This window comes from Sciurus carolinensis, chromosome 7, assembly GCF_902686445.1.
Source record: "Sciurus carolinensis chromosome 7, mSciCar1.2, whole genome shotgun sequence".
In the NCBI taxonomy this organism is placed as follows: domain Eukaryota; kingdom Metazoa; phylum Chordata; class Mammalia; order Rodentia; family Sciuridae; genus Sciurus; species Sciurus carolinensis.
Genome location: NC_062219.1, coordinates 65046900 through 65068035, shown reverse-complemented (window position 1 = coordinate 65068035; position 21136 = coordinate 65046900).

Here is a 21136-nt window from a genome sequence, read left to right as displayed (position 1 = left end):
TCTCTCTAGGGATTCAGAGAGTGACATTAGAGGTATGTTGGTAAATTTTGAGCCAATTATTGAGTTTCCATTGCTCTTTGATCAGTGTTTATTTGGTTTGTTGAAAACTGAAAGAGGTCTGCAAGACAAATAAGCTAAATTCTGGGAAATAGTATAATTTGACTATTTCCATGTGGTTAGATTGTATTTGAAAATGAAGAATTTCTTGTTTTCTTTTTAACTAAATAAATCTATTTCACTGAGCCTATTAAGCATTACTGGTCTGCAGTATAACTCTCTCTGCATATATATATATATATATATATATATATATATTTATATTGATATTTATATATATATATTTATTTTGTGTGTGTGTGTGTGTGTGTGTGTGTGTTTGGTCCTGGGGTTGAACTTGGGGCCCCAAGCATGCTAGGCCAGTGCTCTATCCATCTCTTCTCCACTTTCAATCAACTCAAAATGAATTGACCCAAAGTCCTCACCATCATCCTGACACATTGTATTGTTCATTTTTCCTGGGCTGACTCCCTTTTTCCTGAATCTTCTTCTTATTTTTGCTGTTTTGCAGATTCCTGAGAAGAATAAATAGGATTTAAATTTTTTTGGTGCCTTGAATATACCAGAATATCTTTATTCTAGAATTACTTGATTTACAGTCTGACTAGCTACTGAATATTAGATTGAAAACAGTTTTCCCTAAAACGTTTGAAGCTTTCTTTTCATTGTCTTGTGATTTTAATGTTTTATCCAGAATCCTGACCTTATTTATATTCCTGCTTCTAAATTTTAGGTTCTGCCTTTTGTGTTAAAAGGTTTCTGCACCTGTTGAGTGACCCTTGGTTATTTCTCTACGTTTAAGAATAAGCCCCTGATATCTGTTTGGAAAGTCTTCATAATGATGTGGATTAAGATGTGAGGTTTATTATAGCATGAGGAAATAGTACCGTGGCTTTTAAATTTAGAGCGTAAACCTCATGTATGCATATGTGTTCCCTGGGTCTTGCAGTTTCTTTAGAGGCCTTCTCCACTCTTATGCTTGGAAAGTAAAAGCATAATGATTGATTTAGGTCTTACTATTCAGTATGGGGATTTGCATTTCAAATCAATGGCTATCTGTCTCTTGATACTCAGTAGACTATTTATAGTTAGGGTTGGTGGCAGTGACCTTTAATCCAAGGTTCTTGATAAGGCTGAGGCAGGAAGATTGCAAGACCGTCCTGGACAACATAGTGAAACTCTGTCTTGGATATAAATAAATAAAATTCTTTCGCTGTTCGTTTATTGTGGTTTAAAAGATGTCAGTTGATTGTGGTTGTTAAGGATGAGGAAGACTGATGTGGCTGCATTACTGTAGTTTGCTAATTTTAAGTCCTTTGGGTATAAACCAAGGAGTGGGATAATTAGGTCAAAAGGTGGATCCATTCCAAGTTTTCTGAGGAATCTCCACACTGCTTTCCAGAGTGGCTGCACCAATTTGCAACTCCACTAGCAATGTATGAGTGTGCCTTTTTCTCCACATCCACGCCAACATCTATTATTGTTTGCTTTCTTGATAACAGCCATTCTAATTGGAGTAAGATGAAATCTTAGAGTTGTTTTAATTTGCATTTCTCTAATTACTAGAGATATTGAACACTTTTTCATATATTTATTTATGTTTTTTTATCTGAATGATGAGACTAAGTTTATTAGATAAATGGTCAGCAAAAATGAAATAATGACAGGTAAAGTTATTTCCTGAGTAGGAAATAAAGTAATATATGACTTTTTTTCTTTTTTGGGGGGAAAGGGTACTGGATGCTTTACCCCTAAGCTGTATCCCCAGTCCTTTTTTTTTTAATTAAAATATTTTTTATTTTTACAGACTGCATTTAGATTCATTGTACATAAATGGGATACAACTTTTCATTTCTATGATTGTACACAATGTAGATTCACACCATTCATGTAATCATACATATACATAGGGTAATACTGTCTGTTTCATTCTACTATCTTACTGCTGCCCATACCCTCCCACTCCATTTTCCTCTACACCATCCAAAGCTCCTTCATTTTTCTCTTCCCCCCAATACACTCCCTTGTTATATATTGTCATCCATTTATCAGAGAAAACAATTGGCCATTGGCTTTTTGGGCTTGGCCTATTTCACTTAGCATGATATTTTCCAACTTCATCCATTTACCAGCAAATGCCATAATTTTATTCTTCTTTATGGCTGAGTAATATTCCATTATGTATATATAACACAGTTTCTTTATCCATTCATCAATTTAAGGGCATCTAGGTTGGTTCCACAATCTAGCTATTGTGAATTGAGCTGCTATGAACATTGATGTGACTGTATCACTGTAGTATGCTGATTTTAAATCCTTTGGATATAAACCGAGGAGTGGGATAACTGGGTGAAATGGTGGGTCTATCCCAAGTTCTGAGGAATCTCCATACTGCTTTCCAGAGTGGCTGCACCAATTTGCAACTCCACCAGCAATGTATGAGTGTGCCTTTTTCCCCACATCCACGCCAACAATTATTGCTTGATAATAGCCATGCTCACTGGAGTTAGATGAAATCTTAGGGTGGTTTTAATTTGCATTTCTCTAAATACTAGGGATGATGAGCACTTTTTCATATATTTGTTGATCACCTGTGTATCTTCTGTGAAGTGTCTGCCCATTTCCTTAGCCCATTTGTTGATTGGGTTCTTTGTATTTTGGGTGTAAAGTTTTTTAAGTTCTTTATAAACTTTGGAGATGAGTGCTCTGTCTGAAGTGTGTGTGGAAAAGATTTTCTCCCACTCTGTAGGCTCTCTTTTCACATTATTGTATCCTTTGCTGAGAAAAAGCTTTTTAGTTTGAATCTATCCCATTTATTGATTCTTGCTTTTATTTCTTGCACTATGGGGGTCTTGTTAAGGAAGTCTGGTTCTAGCCAATGCGATGGTGATTTGGGCCTACTTTTTCTTCTATTTGGTGAAGGGTCTCAGGTCTAATTCCTAGATCATTGATCCATTTTGAGTTGAGTTTTGTGCAGGGTGAGAGATAGAGTTTTAATTTCATTTTACTGCATATGGATTTCCAGTTTTCCCAGTACCATTTGTTGAAAAAGCTATCTTACAGTAACACAGTCACACCAATGTTTATAGCAGCTCAATTTACAATAGCTAGATTGTGGAACCAACCTAGATACCCTTCAATAGATGAATGGATAAAGAAACTGTGTTATATATACACAATGGAATATTATTCAGCCATAAAGAAGAATAATACCATGGCATTTACAAATAAATGGATAGAATTAGAGAATATCATACTAAGTGAAATAAGCCAATTCCAAAAAAAACAAAGGTCAAATGTTTTCCCTAATAAGTAGATGATGCTATATAATGGGGGTCAGGGAGTGGGGGGTGAGAGAAGAATAGAGGGAGTAGAGGGAAATGAGGGAGGGTAAGAAAAGCGGTGGAATGAGACAGACATTATTACCCTATGTACATGTATGATTACACGAATGGGATGAATCTACATTGTGTAGAACCATAGAAACAAAATGAAGTACCCCATTTGTGTACAATGAATCAAAATGCAGTCTGTACAAAATTTAAAAAAATATTTAAGAAAAAGGATGAGGAAGAAATAAATGGATGTATCCCCTGTCTTATATTGAATCAGAAGTTCATAAAATATTTGAAATTCATATATGGAAAAGATGGTAATACTTTCATGGTCTGACATTAAAATATTTTAAATATTATCAATTTACTACTATAATATCTGCAAGGAAAAGAGGGGTTAACTGCTCTGAAAGCATGAAAGTCTGCTTTTCCCAGCTCTCATAGTGACTTCTCACTCCTAGAGCTAATTCACCTGAAATCTTTATAGAACCTCCTACCTGAGTTCTTCAGTTATATTTTACATATCCTTCTGTCCTAATATTTACTACATTCTCCTCTCTTTATTTATCTCCTTTTCCATTAAGTTCCAACTACTTGCAACAAATATTAAGTCTTATTCATCTTTGTACTTTTCTGGCTTAGCACAGTGCTTGTCATATAGTTGGTTGTCCATACTAGCTTTCTGAAAAATATGGAATAAATGTGTTAATTTGCCTAAATTTTCAAGGAACTCTTAACATTCTGTGTCTAAAATAATGACTTTCCAGTCTTTTCTGTTTGTCCTTCACTCCATCATACCTCTTTCTTATCACCCCCATTCCCATGAAGTAAGATATACTCTTAGTCTTCACTTGAACTAAGTGTACTAATTATATTCCAACATATTTCTATTGCCCTCTTAATTTTTTAGAATTTAACCAGGACTCTTTAATCATTTGAGGCAGATTTACTTGTCAGAATAATTTTCTCAAGAGTGAAGCAACATTACTTTTCATATGTTGCTCATTTACTGGCATTTTTGTCTATTAGTGTCAAGATGGATGATATAGAGTAGTGGTCAGGCTTAGATACAATTTTAATTTAATCGAAGAATTAACTACTACTCATGTGTTATGTGCAGGACACTGACATTGTTTGGAAGTAAAAATGAGTGAGGAAAAAAATCCTGGTCTTAATGAATTTACATTATAAGTGAGAAACTATAACGGTGCCTTATAAAAAGGTAAAAAAAAAAAAAGGGGGGGGGTTCCATGAAAATTCAAATGAGGGCCCACTTACAAATGTGTGGAGTCAAGAAAAGACATTTTGTGGGGAGGTAACATTTTATGTGCTTTGAAGAATGATGAAAAGAAGAAAATAAAATATCGAAAACAACTTTTATACATACATATCTGTTCATTACTATCTACCTTATTATTGACTTGTTTACTTATTCATTGTCTCTCTCCTCCCACTGGAATACAATTTTCCTGAGAACAACAGTCTCATCTATCTCCTTCATACCTTATCTTGAATATCTAGAACACTGATTACAATATTGTAGTTACTCATAAAATGCTTTCTGAAGGAATTAAAGACCTAGAGGAGTAAAAAATAGACACAGAAGAAAAGTCAAATAGTCTCTAAATAAGTTAAGCAAAATAAATCAAAAGAGCCAATAATCTCAATTAATATACATAGAGTGAACTTTAAAGACAAAAATAGTCAAAATGGATTTTTAAAATTCCAGTTGTATGCTTTCTGAAGATTCATACTTAAACATAAAGATACAGCAAAGGTCTAAGGATATAACTCAGTGGTAGAGCACTTGCCTACCATGCACAAAGCCCTGGATTCAATCTCAGGTCTGCAATGCAAAAACAAAAATAAACAAAAAGACATAGCAACAATGAAAGTAAAAGAATGCAAAAAGTATCCTAAATAAATAATAACCAAAAGACAGGCACTATCACAATATTATTTTCATATGGAATAGATTTTAAGCCAATATAAAGTTAAATGGAACATATGTATTAGTCAGCTTTTAGTCACAGTGACCGAAAGACTTAACCCTTAGAGGAGAAAAAATTTATTTTGGGCTCAAATTTTCAGAGGTTCAGTCCATGGTTGGTCAACTTCATCGCTCTGGGCCTGAGTGAGGCAGAAAATATGGCAGAAGGGTGGGAAGCAGAAGCTTTTCAACTCATGGCAGCCAGGAAACAAAGAGAGCCAGGAGCCAGGGACAAGATGTATAATCCCCAAGGACACACAATCACAGTGACCTACTTCCTCAAGTCACCCTACCTGCCCTCAGTTACCACCCAGCCCTTTTTAATGATTAATTCCTCAAACGAATTACCCTATTGATTTAGATTACAGTGTCATACTCTAATTTCAGCTCTGAGTGTCTCTGTATTGTCTTACACATGAGCTGCCAGGGGACACCTCATATTCAAATCGTAATAACATAACTATGTATATGAAAAAGGTAAATACCTAATAATATTATTAAAATCATATAAACATAATGACCAGAACTACATGAAAGATTGATAAATGCACAGCCCACAAAGATTTTAACACATTTTTTCAGCAGCTGACAGAAACTTCATCTTATGAGTCTATATATGATTTATATAGTCATTTCTTTTCACATATTCATGTGGTAGGTATTTAGGTTGAATGGGCCATGTAAGCACCTTACAGACCAGAGTAATAATATAAACTAAAGAACAACATAAAATGAAAAACATATGGCTGATGGAAATAGGGCATTAGAGATGAAAGTGGGCATTGGGGAAGAGAACAGAGAGGGGCAAGCATCTAGGGGCCAGGCTGAAAATTGTTTGACATAAGATCTAAGATTTGAAATGGGGAAGTAATACATTCAGACTGGGTTAGAAAGATCCTTTTGATAGGAATCTGGAGAATGCAGTGAGTGGGATGGGTTGAGATAAAGATCACCTAATAGACCATTTCAGTAGTTGAGATGTGAGACAGTGGGGTCCTAAATTATGACAGACTCAGCAAACATTGAAAGTTATTATTTGGTTTTGGTCAATGTTATAGGCAATGGAATTGTTAATACAGGGTGACTCATTGAGTAGGAAAATATTAGGATGGTTCCCTGGTTTCTGGGATAGGGTATGTTAGTGCTGTTAACCAAGGCAGGATCCAAGGCTGGAAGGTAACTTCAAGAAGATAACATGTTACGCTTAGGTGTAGACTAAAGTTTTATTGAAAATTACTATTCTAATTTAAAAATCTACTTGTGAGTGCATTTTTTAAGTGCATACTTTTTATTGAAGTCTTCTCTCCCCTCAGGTAACTTGCTATTTCTGATTTATGTGTATAGAGATCAACTACAAGAGACCTTTAACTGGAACGGACAGACCCAGGTTTACATATTGTATCTGCCATTTCTTTTCATCCTTAATGTGCTAGTATATATGTTATCTTCTGGTTAAATATCAATTTAAATAATTTCCTGCATATAGTAAATTTCTTAATCCAGTCTTTAAAGAATCTTCTCTATAAAACCATCCCCATTTAGTTGCTTTCTAAAATGCATGATCTAGATCAGTGTGTGTGTGTGTGTTACCTCTACTGGTTCAATGCAGTTCCACCAATATTTGATATATGTCAAAAATCTCATTTAATATTTCAGTTTCTTTTCCTCTTTTAATAATTAATCTTTAAAAAAATCTTGACAATAATCATAGAGAATATTTCAAAAACAATGATGATAAATGATGATAATGAGGATCATAAAGATAAAAGTAGAGAGTTTCTTATGTCTCAAGTTGGGCATTTAAAATATAATCCTTACAAGAATATCATATTATTTATATTGAATATTTATATTGAAGAAATTGAGTTCTGATAAATAGCTTTTTGTAGGTCACACAACAAGTAAAAGATGGACCTGGAATATAATTCCAGACTTTGGATTCCAATGTTTGCATTTCTATAAATTGTGCAAAATTTTGTGAGACATTTGATCACCTGGATTTGATCAATCAAAAATAGCTTTTTATGAAATAAATTTCTATATTGACAGTGTTTTCTGCCTTGAGTTTCTGACAACACAGTGTATATTGTGAGTCAGACACAGTAGAAGTTGTACCTTATGTTAGAGATAAAAACAGCACAAATTCATTTACAGTATCTATCACCTTTTGGAAAGATTTTTTTATCTTTTAATCACTATAACTATTTAAAAATATTTGGTAATTATGCCTTTTGTATGTTTTTCCTTATTTTTTTTTTTTAAATAAGTGGTGAGCTGTGGCTTACATCATGCCTTGGAAGTTTCTCTCTAGGAAATAAACCATTCTATGTTAATTCAGCAAACAAATTGATTTCAGTGATGATTGTTTTAAAGTGTTCAATTAAGTATTTTTCTTATAAAAAGTCAGCAATAGTGATATTTCCTGGGGTGCTAGAAGAATATGATGACTTATAATTACCATTGAATAACATATTTTATAATATTGACCTTGGTGGATATCATAGCTATGTTGGGGTCTGTGCCAAACAAGGGTCAGTTTCTGAAAATTCAATTGTACGTTTTTAATTTTGTAAAATTAAAATCATCTGCAAGTTGTCTTTAGCCCTTGCCATATTCTGGGAAAGGGTCCAAAAGTTCTGTGAGATCATATGGTACATTGTGCTTAATATTAATAATAGCAATAGTCATAGGAGTTTACTGTAGCTAACTATGTACCACGTGCCAGGAATTGTGTTAAATGATGTACGTGCTCTACTTAATTCACAAAATAGCATTTTGTGCTAGGTTTAGTTATTATTCCCATTTTGCAAATGAGAAGCATAATACTCAGTGAAGCTAAATAACTTGCTCAGGGTCACAGATAGTATGTGCTAGAACAGGGATTTGATCATATATTTTGCTCAAGTGTGTTCAGAGGCTCTGTAAATGGAATTTGCAGTTTCAGAGAGTAGTGGAGGCACACAGAATGGCCATTTTATTCTGTGTCCTGACACTTGGGTCATCATTCATGACAGCTTGATGCATACTTACTGATTCCAAGTGTCAGTTGAGAATAGCTGATGCAATGGCCCCATAGCATTCACATTTGTTGGAAAATTCCATGTTGATCTTTATAGAAAAAAAAAAAAATAACAGTTGCTTAAGCTTCCGAGGTTGGCTTTTTCGGTCATGGTGCATAATTTTGAGAGTTGGGGAGTTGGCATGCCTGAGGTGTGAAGATGATGATGTACTTCCTGTAGGCATGAAGGAACTCAGAAATAAAGCAAGGCCACCGAACTGTCATTTGTTGTTCTTCCTACGCAGGCTTTTAAAAAAGAAACTAAGGTCAATTAACTGGGAAGCTTAACCTCTCTTAGCTTGTCTCTTTTTGCATAGGCTTTTAGCCTTTTAAATAAATCATTTTTCTCTTCTCTCCCTCCCAACCCCCTATCCATTTTGAACACGTTCTTGGATTTCTCATACTGGGCCTAAGGAGCAGACTGCTTATATTCAAGAATGATTTGGAGGGGATAAAGTGTGCAAGATTTTGAATTCTTGCCATAAGTCCCTGGCAGACAGCCAGGCAGCCTCAGAGGAATAAGGCTAATGAAGGGAGGGTAAAGAAGATCCGGGAGTGCGGCTGGTAATGCAGTATTCATTTAATTGGGAGCAGGTACCGGTGCAAACTTCTCCATTTTAATTGGAAAAAGGGAAGGGGATTGTTAAGGAAGAAGGAAAAAAGAATGCATAAAGTTTTCAAGCCGAGGAGCCAAAGGCAGCCCTCTCTATGCCAGAGAAAGAACTCAATTTAGGGCAATTTGCTCTGCAAGCTGGGCTGCAGCCTCCCCTGGGAATAGGGATGAGGAAGAAAATGAAACCAAAAGAGAACTTGATAAAATCACCTAGCACAGACAATCTCAGTAGAATAGGTTTTACTGAGTTAAATCTGCCCCAATCAATATGATTCTTTTCATATAAGTTACAAATAAAAAGCCACAAGATTACAATAAAAATCGAGACTGGAGCGCTGCTGATGTTGCACCTGGGAGTCTTAAGAACTTGTTATGGAATATATGTTTTTGCAACTATAAATGTTTGTTTTTCTTTTTACCCTGGTCATGCGAATCAAGTCTTTGCTTTCCTGCCCCATATATGCAGTTTTATATTTTGTTTATAAAAATCAACAGAGGTGACCCTTTCTACTTAATTTTTCTTGCCTTAGAGGTTGTGGGTCGGTAGTTTCTTTTTGTCTTGTAGTGTGGTGTTGAATCTAACATTGGACTGATTTTTCATACGAATGATAAACAAATTTCTTCCTATTGAATATTTTTTGTGACATGAGTATTCATAAATGTATGCATAAAATAATAAGGCAAGATTTTATGTAAGAAAACTGTACTTTCTGATACATATGAGAAAACACTAAAAATCTTATAATTACATATTTATTAATCATCAGTTAAATAATTCTAAATAATATTTCACAGTGTTGTAGAGATAGGGGTTTTGAATAGTTGATGGTTTTAATGTGGTAACTTTAATTTTGATACTTTAATTTTGATCCTTAATGATTAAGGAGTCAAAAGTCCACACAAAACATTTTAGTCTTTCTTCCATGCAGTTGACTAATTGACGAAGATCTTGGAGGGCAGAATCCTTATTCTAGCACACGAAATTACATTTTAAAGATAAATATAAATGGATTATTGAGATTTCAAGTTTCCTTGGAATTTTGTTATTAAATTTCTTTAATATGTTGCATTATGGAGAATGAAAAAAAAAAAAAAAAAGACTGCCTTGTTGAGATAATCGAGCCCTTTTTCAGTCTGGTTAGTCATATATTTACTGTTGATATACCTGAAAGAGGAGTTGAGTATGAACATTTTTATCTCTGATAATTTTGCTTGTGAGTTGGGAAATTTTTGCTGTTAAAAATCTGTGACCTTCTTTGATTTTACATCAGTTACTTAGAAATTTAGAATTAGAACTGAAAAAAAAAAAGACTTTTCTGGACACAGTAAAAGGGGATACAATCTCAAAATGTGCTACATTCAGCACATTTTTCCTGATACATGCTGGATAAATGGATCAATTGACCCACCAAAAATATTTATAAAGGACTTTTCTGTACTAAGTGCTGTGGGACATGCAAAGATGGAAACAACATAGAACCTCTCATGAAGCAACTTTTTAAATGAGAAAGTCAGACAAAAATAAAATACAAAGGGCAAACTAAATTAGATAACAGAAGTGGGATGTTTCCAAACAATATTACATAACATGAAGTTTCAAACCATACTTTTTAAAGTTTGTAGTGCTAATATCTGAATACCTGAATATGAACAATCTGTCAGATTTGGGGAGGAGTCACTAGATCCAGATTCTTTGTTGAAGGTTGAGAGGTGTTAATGGAACTAGTGCACTTGACCTGCCTTGTTTTTAGATGGGCAGGAGAGGATACAGAGGCCGTACCAAATTCAGAAAATGATATACATTAATCAAGATACACAACTGGGAGGAGAGAGGTATAGCAAACATAATTAAGGAATGTGAACTCTATCAGAGATTTTTACAGAGAATGAATGGGAATTATTTGAGATTACATTTTGGAAGTTTGTAATAGAATGCATAGTTTGTAGTATAGAAATAGATAAAGATTTTGATTGCAAATTAAAAAAAAAAGGTAATAGGATACTTTTAGGATGACTGACTCAGAGGCAAGATGTGGTGTAAATATGAGGATCTCACATTTTCTCATGATTACATTTTTCCCCCACATGACCAAATATTCCTTTTCTCCTGTGTCACTCTCCACTGATAGAATCTTCTCAAAGTTTCAGAGTTTCTCCTTCTGTCTCTGCTGACAGTGACCCTCCTCTCCACACACAGCTGCCAGTCCTGAATGCCACAGAAGTGCAGAGTGGGGCAAACAACAGGGAGAAAGGCACATTCACCAATTCAAAGTTGCACTGGTGTCTGAGTGAGTTACCTGCAGACTCTCCTGAAAACATTCCAATAGCTTCCAACTCTCAGGCCTTCTAAAAAATCAGCAAATCTCTCAAGGGGCAGTTCTGTCGATTCCTCAGTTTTACCTGTGGAACCCAGTTGGGTCAAGCACAGAATGAAACCATCCCCTTCATTATTCTTTTCTCCATGAAACTGATCATTTCTGGCCCCCACTAAAATTTTCTCTTCTTTCTCAATAAAAAAGCAAAACATCCACATAAGTCCATGGTTACGAACCAGCTGGTATGTATTTAATGAGTCAGTGGGTCTCCTCTTCAGCTCAGTCACCTCAAATGCTCAGTTTGACTCTGATTCAATAAACCATTATTTACATGGTAGAGATTAGCATCTGTAAAAATAATGAATTAGGGGATTTTCTTTCATTTCATTCACATTATTTCCTTTTAACACCATATTTAAAAGTTAAAATAACTTTGAAAATGGGGAAGGCTTTTCAGTTGTTGGTCCTCTTCTTATGATTAGCGGCTTGTTAGCAACTTTTAGTTATCTTTATAAAAGAGAAGGGGACTGTGGGTTCTTCTGCAGTGTCATTTCTCAAAATATGCCAAAATATGCTACCTGCTTTGCTTATATATAAAAGACCTTTTCTGATAACCTGGGTCTATTTCTATAAAAAGTGAAACATTTAGACTTTCTTCAATGAGATCTATTAAAAGCCAAAATGAAATGTAATTAGACTGACTATGTGTATAGCAAGTCAAATTATTATAGGTGTATGTATTTACTTGCAAGGATAATATTTTATAGTGTTTTAGTTTCAATGGTACCAATGTCACAGCTGAACACCTCTTATAGAAAATGAATTAATTAAAAGCCTATTTGTGTCATATATGAATGAGAATTTCTTTTTAGTTTACATATGGTTTTGTAAAATTTTTGTATATATTTTAATTGAAGATATATCTCTGCTGGGGAGAACATACTCTGAAATTCAACATGTTATTTCTTACAGACAACACTGAGAGCTACATTAATAGAGAAATAACTGAGTTCAAGTGTCAAAAACAAGCTCCAAATTTGGCAAGACATTGTGCTTTCATATCATGTCTATTTTTTAACCTACAGTTTGTCAGGCTGAGGAATGAAATAGGTGTTCATATTCACATTTTACAGCTAAGAAACGTGATGTCTGCCTAAGTTAGATGATGACTACAGTCTAGTGAGAAAAATAGAGGTGGGGCTTGAAGCCAGGGTTCTTGATGCCTGTGTGGAAGTTAACTAATGATTTTCTATCATTAAATTTATGACCTCAGTCTAAATTCTCTACCCCTGGAGATATAATACTGTTCCAAAACTATTCAAAAGTCAACATTCTTGTTAATTTCTACATATATTTGATGAATGAGAATGAAATATGAAAAATATTTATTCTCACTTATGATCCCTTAAATATTCAAATAACAATGTGCTAAACAGCATATTTCCTTTTTAAATTATTCTTTTTTAGGTGATAAGAGACTGTTAATAACAACTATAATTTTATTATGATGCCTTTATTATTTTTAGTTTTGTGCATCTTAAAATAATTTCTAAACATTTCCACATGAATACTTTTTGTTTATAAATGCTAAATTATGTTTCTTTTACTGAAAAACTTCCAAACAATGAATGAACATTTAAAAAAAGCATATAATGAACACATATGCCTTTCATCTAAACTCATTTGGTACCAATTTATCACAATTGCAGTCTCACTCTCTCTGCCTGCCATATATACAGTGATTTTTGCTGAAGCATTTGAAAATCAGTTGCAGACACTATGATAATACCCTGGTAAGTACTTCAATGTCCATTTTCTAAAGACAAGGACATTTTCTTCATAACCCTAATGATGTTGTCAAATTCCAAGTATAAGACACTGATGAAAGAATATTATCTATCGGTCCATATTAAAAATTTCCCAGTTATCCAATTAACATTCCTTATGGTTGTTTTCTTTTCTTTTCTTCTTCCCCTCCTTTCTTCCCTCCCCCTCACTCTCTTTCTTCTTTCCTTCCTTCCTTTCTTTTTCGTATTTAACATTTCCAACTTCTAAAATTTAAATTCATTTTAACTGATACATAAAAACATAAAAATTATGCATACTAATAGGTTACCATGTAATGTTTAAATCAGATTTAGCATATGTATCTCCTCTAACATCATTTCTTTCAGATGAAAACCTTCAAAAATTCTTTATTTTAACTTTTTGAAAGATTCAGTACCTTATCATTATCTGTGGTTATCCTGCTATACAATAGAAGGCTGTACCTTAGCACCCATTGATTAACTTTCCCCACTGCCCCCATTTCTCCCTCCTTTCCCCCACCTTTGGTAAACACCATTCTACTTTCAGCTTTTTGTGAGATTAACATTTTTAGAGTCTACATATGAGTGAGATCATGCTGTGCTTCTTTCTTTGCTTAACTTTTTCGCTTAACATAGTTATCTTCTGTTCAATCCATGTTGTGGTAAATGACAGAATTTAATACTTTTTTTTTTATAGTTGAATGGTATTCCATTGTGTGTAAGTACCACATTTTCTTAATCCATTCATCAGTTTTGGACACTTAAATTGTTTCCATTTCTTGGCTAATGTGAACATTGCTGCAATAAATATGGGAATATGGATGTCTCTTTGACACAGTGATTTTTATTTCCTTTGGATATATACCCAGTAGTGGAACTGCTGGATCATATGGTAGTTCATTTTTAATTTTTTGAGGAACCTCCTATCGTTTTCCCTAATGACTGTACTAATTTTCATTCCCACCAGTGGTGTTCCCTTTTCTCTACAGTATTGCCAGTAATAATTATTATAGTTATTTCTGTGACTAGAGTTTCAACTAATGATTCAAGCAAGGATCATTGAATACCCTTACTTGTCTTATTCTCTTTTAATCTAAAAGATTCCCTCTTGACTTGAGACTTTTTTTTTTGGGTGAGGGGGTACCCAGGATTGAACCCAGGGTCACTTAACCACTGAGCACATCCCCAGCCCTATTTTGTATTTTATTTAGAGACAGGATCTCACTGAGTTGCTTTGTGCCTTGCTTTTGCTGAGGTTGACTTTGAACTTGTGATTCTCCTGCCTCAGTCTCTGGAGCCACTTCGATTACAGGCATGTACCACCATGCCCAGGACTTGAGACTTGAAAAGTTCAGCCCTGTTGTTCTCTATTGTGTCCCATTGATTATTTGTATATTTTTGGAATCAGTTTTAATTTTTGACAATAATACCAACTGGATTGTCTTGTGTCCTTCTCAGTGTATCACATTAGGAAGTATGTAATATTTACTTGTTCCATTACTAGTAGTGCTTTATTAATTAATTAAGTTGGTTTCTTTATTTAAACTATTTGATTAAGATGAATTAAGATGGCATCTTTGAGATTCTTTCATTGTAAAAGTAATCTTTTCTCTTTCAATTAATGGATAACTGGGTGATGCTTTAAGATTGTATGAATATCCTATTGTCAACAACATCATGTTCAGTATTTTTAGTTTATGATGGTCTTGTCATGAATCAGTTATTACATTAATGTTTGCAAAATGGTGATTTCTATTTATATCATTCATTTTACATTACTAATGACCTTCTCTAAGGAAAAACCTTCTTACTTGTCTTTAATTTTTAAAAATATCATCTATTTAAGAATTTATTTTTATATTTAATATGTGATCATCTGTTACAACTAGTTTTTTTGGATGCTCAAATTATCCTTAAGGTGTGTAGTAGAAGCCCCTTGAAATTCACCTCTGTGTACTTTGATATGCCCTTGCAATCTTTGAGCTCTTTTTTTTTAGCAAGATATTCTCAACTTACCTTATACTTTCCCTATCCAAGACCTGAAATCAATTATTGCTCCAAGGAATTCTTTTTCTTTATAGTGAGGAACTGTATTTAGATACAAAGATTTGGGTTCCTGATGTGCTTATTGTTTCTATGCACCTTCTAGATAGAACTAGAAAAAAATATATATATATATATATACACATACATATGCATGTTTGTAAATGTGTGTGCACATATATTTCCTATACTGACCATACATTTGCATGTGTGTGTATATATATACATACATATGTGTGTACATGTATTTGTGTATATACATACATATATGTATATATATTCTATATTGCTAACTTCATTGCAGGTTCTTCCATACTTTTCTCCAGTGTGTGGTTTGAATTTTTCCACAGTTAGAATCCTGAATTTTAACAACATCAATAATCAATGTATTTATACATTTAGCGTATCCTAAAGTAATCACAAAATATTTTCAGCATCACTACACTAGAATTCCTACCAACAGCAAACTTGCTAATAAAAAACCTTAAGTTTTTTTAAAAATTATTTTTGTCTTTGATGTACATCTTATTAAGGGTTCATATAGTACTGTGTTCAAAAATAAGCTAAATTGTGTGTGTATATGTGTGTACTCAAGTTATAAATTCTCTAGCTAAATTAATTTGGTTTTACAAATATTCAGTGTTAGTATTTTTAAATTAAATATTTTATATCTGTGGAGAGAGTTCACATATCAAATACTGTACATATTGAGGACCGATCAGAAAATTTTCATTTTTTTTCTCTTTTTCTTGTTCCTACTTATCATCTTTAGTTAATCATTTTCAATAGTTTCTATTATGGTTCTCCTATGACTGTTTTGCAAAAATAAGCAATATGAACACAGACAAACCCCCTTAATATATTTCTTTTTCATTCTCTTCATTCTTACACAATTATTAACATTTTTAAAAAAAAAATTAACAGTATATAACCATTCCTTGTAAGTTTACTGACATCTTTAGTCTTTTTATATAGATACAGAAATACTCCATTGTTTGGATATATAGAGTTTATAAAATTCTACTGCCTACTAATGGTGGGAATTTAAGAAATAATAGCAATATTTTGCTATTATGATTAATATTCCAATCTTTCTGCCCATGTTTTTTGTAGTTCTGGAGATTTATCCTTAGAATAAATGCCTAGGAGTAGAATTGCTGAATCTGAAGGATATATTTGGTTTTGTTGATAGCACCAGATTCCCTTCTATTAGGGTGGTAGAAAGTAATGTTCTCACTGACATTGTATGAGAATGGGTTTCTTCACTACCTCACCAGCAGGGTGTATTGTCAAGCTATGAATTTGTGTGGATCTTGATAAATGAGAAATGGTTGGGGTAATCGGTGTAACTTTTCTGTGCAGTTTTACAAACTAAGTGACTTTGAGCATCTTACAAATATTTTAGAACCATTTGTATGTGTTTATGGTCTTGTCTCTTGTTATTTTTCAGAATTCTTTTATATTTTTGAAATATTAACTTTTTTATCAGTAATACATGTTGCATATATTTTCTCACCTTTTATGACTCTATCCTGTTCACTTATGGTGTTTTTCCCCCAAAAAAGTTTCATTTGAAACATTTCATATAGTTTAATTTACCCTCCATTGTATCTGAACTTTTTCTAAAAGTTATAAAGGCTTTCCTCATAGTGAGGTTATAAAGGAATTAATCCATATTCTGTCTAGTAATTGTATGATTTCATTTTTATATTTAGATGTCTTTTCCATTTTAGTATATTCTGATAAATTTGAAGTATTGATCTCATATTACATTTTTCCAAAAGGATATCTAGTATATTAATACCTTTTATTTAAAAGTACATATTTTTTCTCAGTGATGATTGGAAATGCCAACTTCTTATATATAAAATTTTTGTATGTTCTTAAGTCTATCTCTGAACATTCTCTTTGGTTTCAGTCATACTTCAATAGCACCCAGTCTTAATTATGTTTTAACATACGTTTGGCTAGGGACTCTATTGGTCCCATTGAAGGTTTTTTCCTGCTTTTCTAGCAAATTTTTTTTTTTATCAATTTATCTGACTTGAAAACATATTATTTTTAGTATAATATGGAGTCTCCTTGTTTTTGTATTAACATGGTGAGAATTTACCTCTTTATAATGTTAACTCAAACTATACAAGAACAAAGATATTTTTCCACTTATTTATGTCTACTTTTCTGTCTGAAAATATTTTAAAGTTTTCTTTAGATATATTTTTTCGTGTTACTTGTTAAGTTTATTTCTAAGTATTTAATTATGGTTTTGGTAACCATCATAAATAGTGTTTCTTTTCCATTGTACCTATTAATTGAAAAGCTAACTGAAAATTAATATGCATGAGAATATTAATTTGTGTAAATTCATTCTTTTTCTACCATTCTGAATTTTATCTTTGGTTTCAATTTTCTCATTGAACAATTTGAATTTCACATGTGTACTATAATCTATCATTTAATATTCAAATAATATGTTTTAATTATTTTATTATACCTGTTTCCTTTTATTTCATTGATTAATATCTCAAAATAGAGGTTATATTTAGAGGTAGTGAAAATTTTTGTTCTGTTACTGACATTGGAGGTAATTGTCTATGATATTTTGTGGGAATTAAGTCATCTATTGACTTTAGAATACACATACACACACCTACACACTTTTATTTTACTGAGAATTGGCATTAAAATTTTGTTGAATCTCCTTTCATTATTGCAACACCTATGAAGAAAATCATGTGAATTTTCTATGTTTATTGACAAGATGATATATACTAACAGATTTCCAAATATTAAACTATACTTGCAGTCCTGGCATAAATGCCACTTGGCCTTGATATATTTTTTGTATGTACTAGGTTGGACTGTTTGCTCTTTATTTATAATTTTGAGGAAATATTCATAAATATTCTTTCTTTTCTTTTGGGGTTGATATTTTCTAGGTTTACATATCAAGGTTTTATATGCCTACCTCCCCACCACCTTTCCTTTCCTTATTTCTGGAATTATTTAAAAGCATTGTACTTACTTTTATAGGTGGAGGTTTGTTGCAATTTCTTTGTGACATTATCTGGACTTGGTGATATGTATATGAGATATTTCCTTGATAATTTTCTATATTTCTGTAGAAATTCTTTTGTTTATCATTTCAGTCTCTTCTGAGATCAATTTGACATAACTGTTTCTAGGGAATTTTCCATTTTGTTTATCCTTTCAAGTTTATTTCATTAAGTCATGCAGAGTAGTGAAAGGATTTTTTTTTTAGTTTACCCTTTTTAAATGATAACTTTCTCTCTAATAATTTATTGTTTTGTATACTTGTACATCCTTCCATTTGGTGATCAGATTTGCCAAAGATTTCTTATTTATTTAATTTTTATTACAAATGCTAGCATTTCTACTATTTTCTATTTTCCAACTATACTTTTAACTTTTTTTTCTTTTTGCTTTGGTTTATTTTTATTTTTTCCTAATTGTATGAATCAGCAATTTAACTCATGTTTTCCTCTGATGAGTGATTCACTTTGATCCAATAAATTCTGATTTGTAGTGTTTTAATTAAAGTAGCTTTTTCAAAAACCTGTAATTTTATTTTGGTCTCTCCCCTTATATTCAAGAAGTAATTACTTAAGGGTTTTAAATTTTAAGTTAGAATAACCCTTAAAATATTGTTATAATTTTTTTATTTTATGTCATTGTAGTTCAGGTTGGATTATTTCCTCCTAATAGAACTTACTGGGATTTTTGTAATGGTCAAATATATGTTCAGTTTTTGAAAAATGTTCCAGGTGTGTATTTAGAATAATGTAAATGTTTAGTTTTCCATATGTGAAGTTGTATTTTTTCTCTAGTCGTCTATTACCTATCTGTCACCTACATTTCTAGTATCTATCATCTTGTTATTTAAAGTTTTTACATCCTTATTTATTTTTTCTCTACTTCTCTGTAGAAGGTGAGGGTAAAAACTCCTTTCAATAATGCATTTCTGTCTATTTCTGCTAGCATCATTGTTGGTTCTGTTTTCTGAAGCTGGTCAATGTGTTATTTGTTGCATAGAAATTTATCTTATACATTCATTGTGAGTTTTGATCTTCATATCATAAAAGTTTCATTCAAAAAATCTAGTGCTTTCTGGATTGGATTGTACTTTTTCTGTTGTTAGTATTTCAACCATTGCTTTCTGTTTTTGCAGTTTGCTGGTATACTAGGGCTCATATCTTTTAATGTTAATTAATCAACTTGTTTTAGGTTTTTCTGTTTCATACAGTGTAGCATTGGATTTTATTTTGTAAGCCAACCTGAAAATCTTTTTTAACATTAAATGGTACTTCCTTTTACTTTATCTTATTTTTAAATTGAATGATTAATAAGCTTTTAGGATTTCATTTTTCTGTCTCTCCGGATCTCAATTATTCAGTTTCGTTTTTTATTTTTGTCAGTATATGGAACATTGACATTCTTATACATTTGTCTACAGGTTTTGCTATATTTTGTTTTTTATCTTAGATCTCTAATTAAGTATATTAAATGCTCATTGTCAATTAGTCTGTGATATTTTGCAGACATTTCCATGTTGGATTAGGTTCCTAGACATAAGATCATACACACTTAAAACTTATACTAAACTTTATTTAATGGACAACTTACTTAATCCCCTGACATTTTTTGAAAATTCTCTTTTGTTGTCTTGTTATGCATTTTGTTGTCTAAGAGTTTTTATTTTAAACTGATTTTTTTCTGTTGCAAATTCCTTGATCTTTTTGTTTAGAAATTCTGTAGCGCTCTATTTATCTTTAAAATGTAATAATTTTGTTACAGCATGTCTATGTTGACCATTCTGTATCAACTTTTCTAATCACAACTTGAGCCCTTTCAAAATACAGGTCATGTCTTCTTCCATATCTGGAAAATTTTCTTGGATGATTGTTTTAAATAATTTGTCTTATTCTTTAACTTTGTTTCCTTGTCAGCTCCAATTGTATATATGCAGTACATTCTTGTTCAATCTTGTGTATCTCTTACTTTCTTGACCTTTTTACCTCTTCATTTCATTTTCATTCTTTTGGTTGTTTTTACTCATTGCCTTAGTGCTTCTTATTACATTTTTAGTTAAATATGTTTTACCTTAGTCATGTTGTAATTTAGTCTTTCTTTCTAAGATGACTTTGATCTTTTCTTCTGTTTTATTAATGAAATTACTTAACTCTTGTTTTTCATATTAATTTATTTACCTTTCTGTTTCTTAAAATTATAAAATTATTTTTCAATATCTGAAAATGCTCTTATGGCTATTTGTTTCTGATTAGAGTGTTAGATTACAGGTTTTCCATGCTCCAAGTCTATTTGGGAGAGAAATTTGATGAACTAGAATAATTTTATTTTCATTTTCTATTTTATTCTTATAGTAACTTTTGATTACTACTGATAACATTTCCTCTTGACTTTTTAATTTTATACTTCACTTTATAAGTGATAGCATGTATTTATACATGGAAGGGGGATATGGGTAGCTTACTAAATTCATTAGCTCATGTGTACTGTCTTCAGTTAATATTATGGAGTATCATTTATTTAAGAGATTGTATTTCTGGAAGGGGAATTACCTGTCTTTGATTTGGGGATTTTCTTTTTTCTCCCTATGGGCTCTTAATTTCTCCCACTTGTTTTTCTCTTCACTGTTATCACAAAGCCATTAAGTAACAATGTCAATCCACTTGGCTATCATCTCTATGTACTTTTAAGTCCTCTCCTTTTGACTCTGAAAGAGTAAGTCCTCTTATAGACCTGGTTGCAGACCTGTTCTCAATATTTACTAAGTCAGTCTGTAGTTCTTTTTTGTGGCAGGGTTCAGGGGATTGACCTAAAGTATACCATTGGGTAATAGTTCTTTCAACTCTGAAGGTATGTACTTTGGGAATGG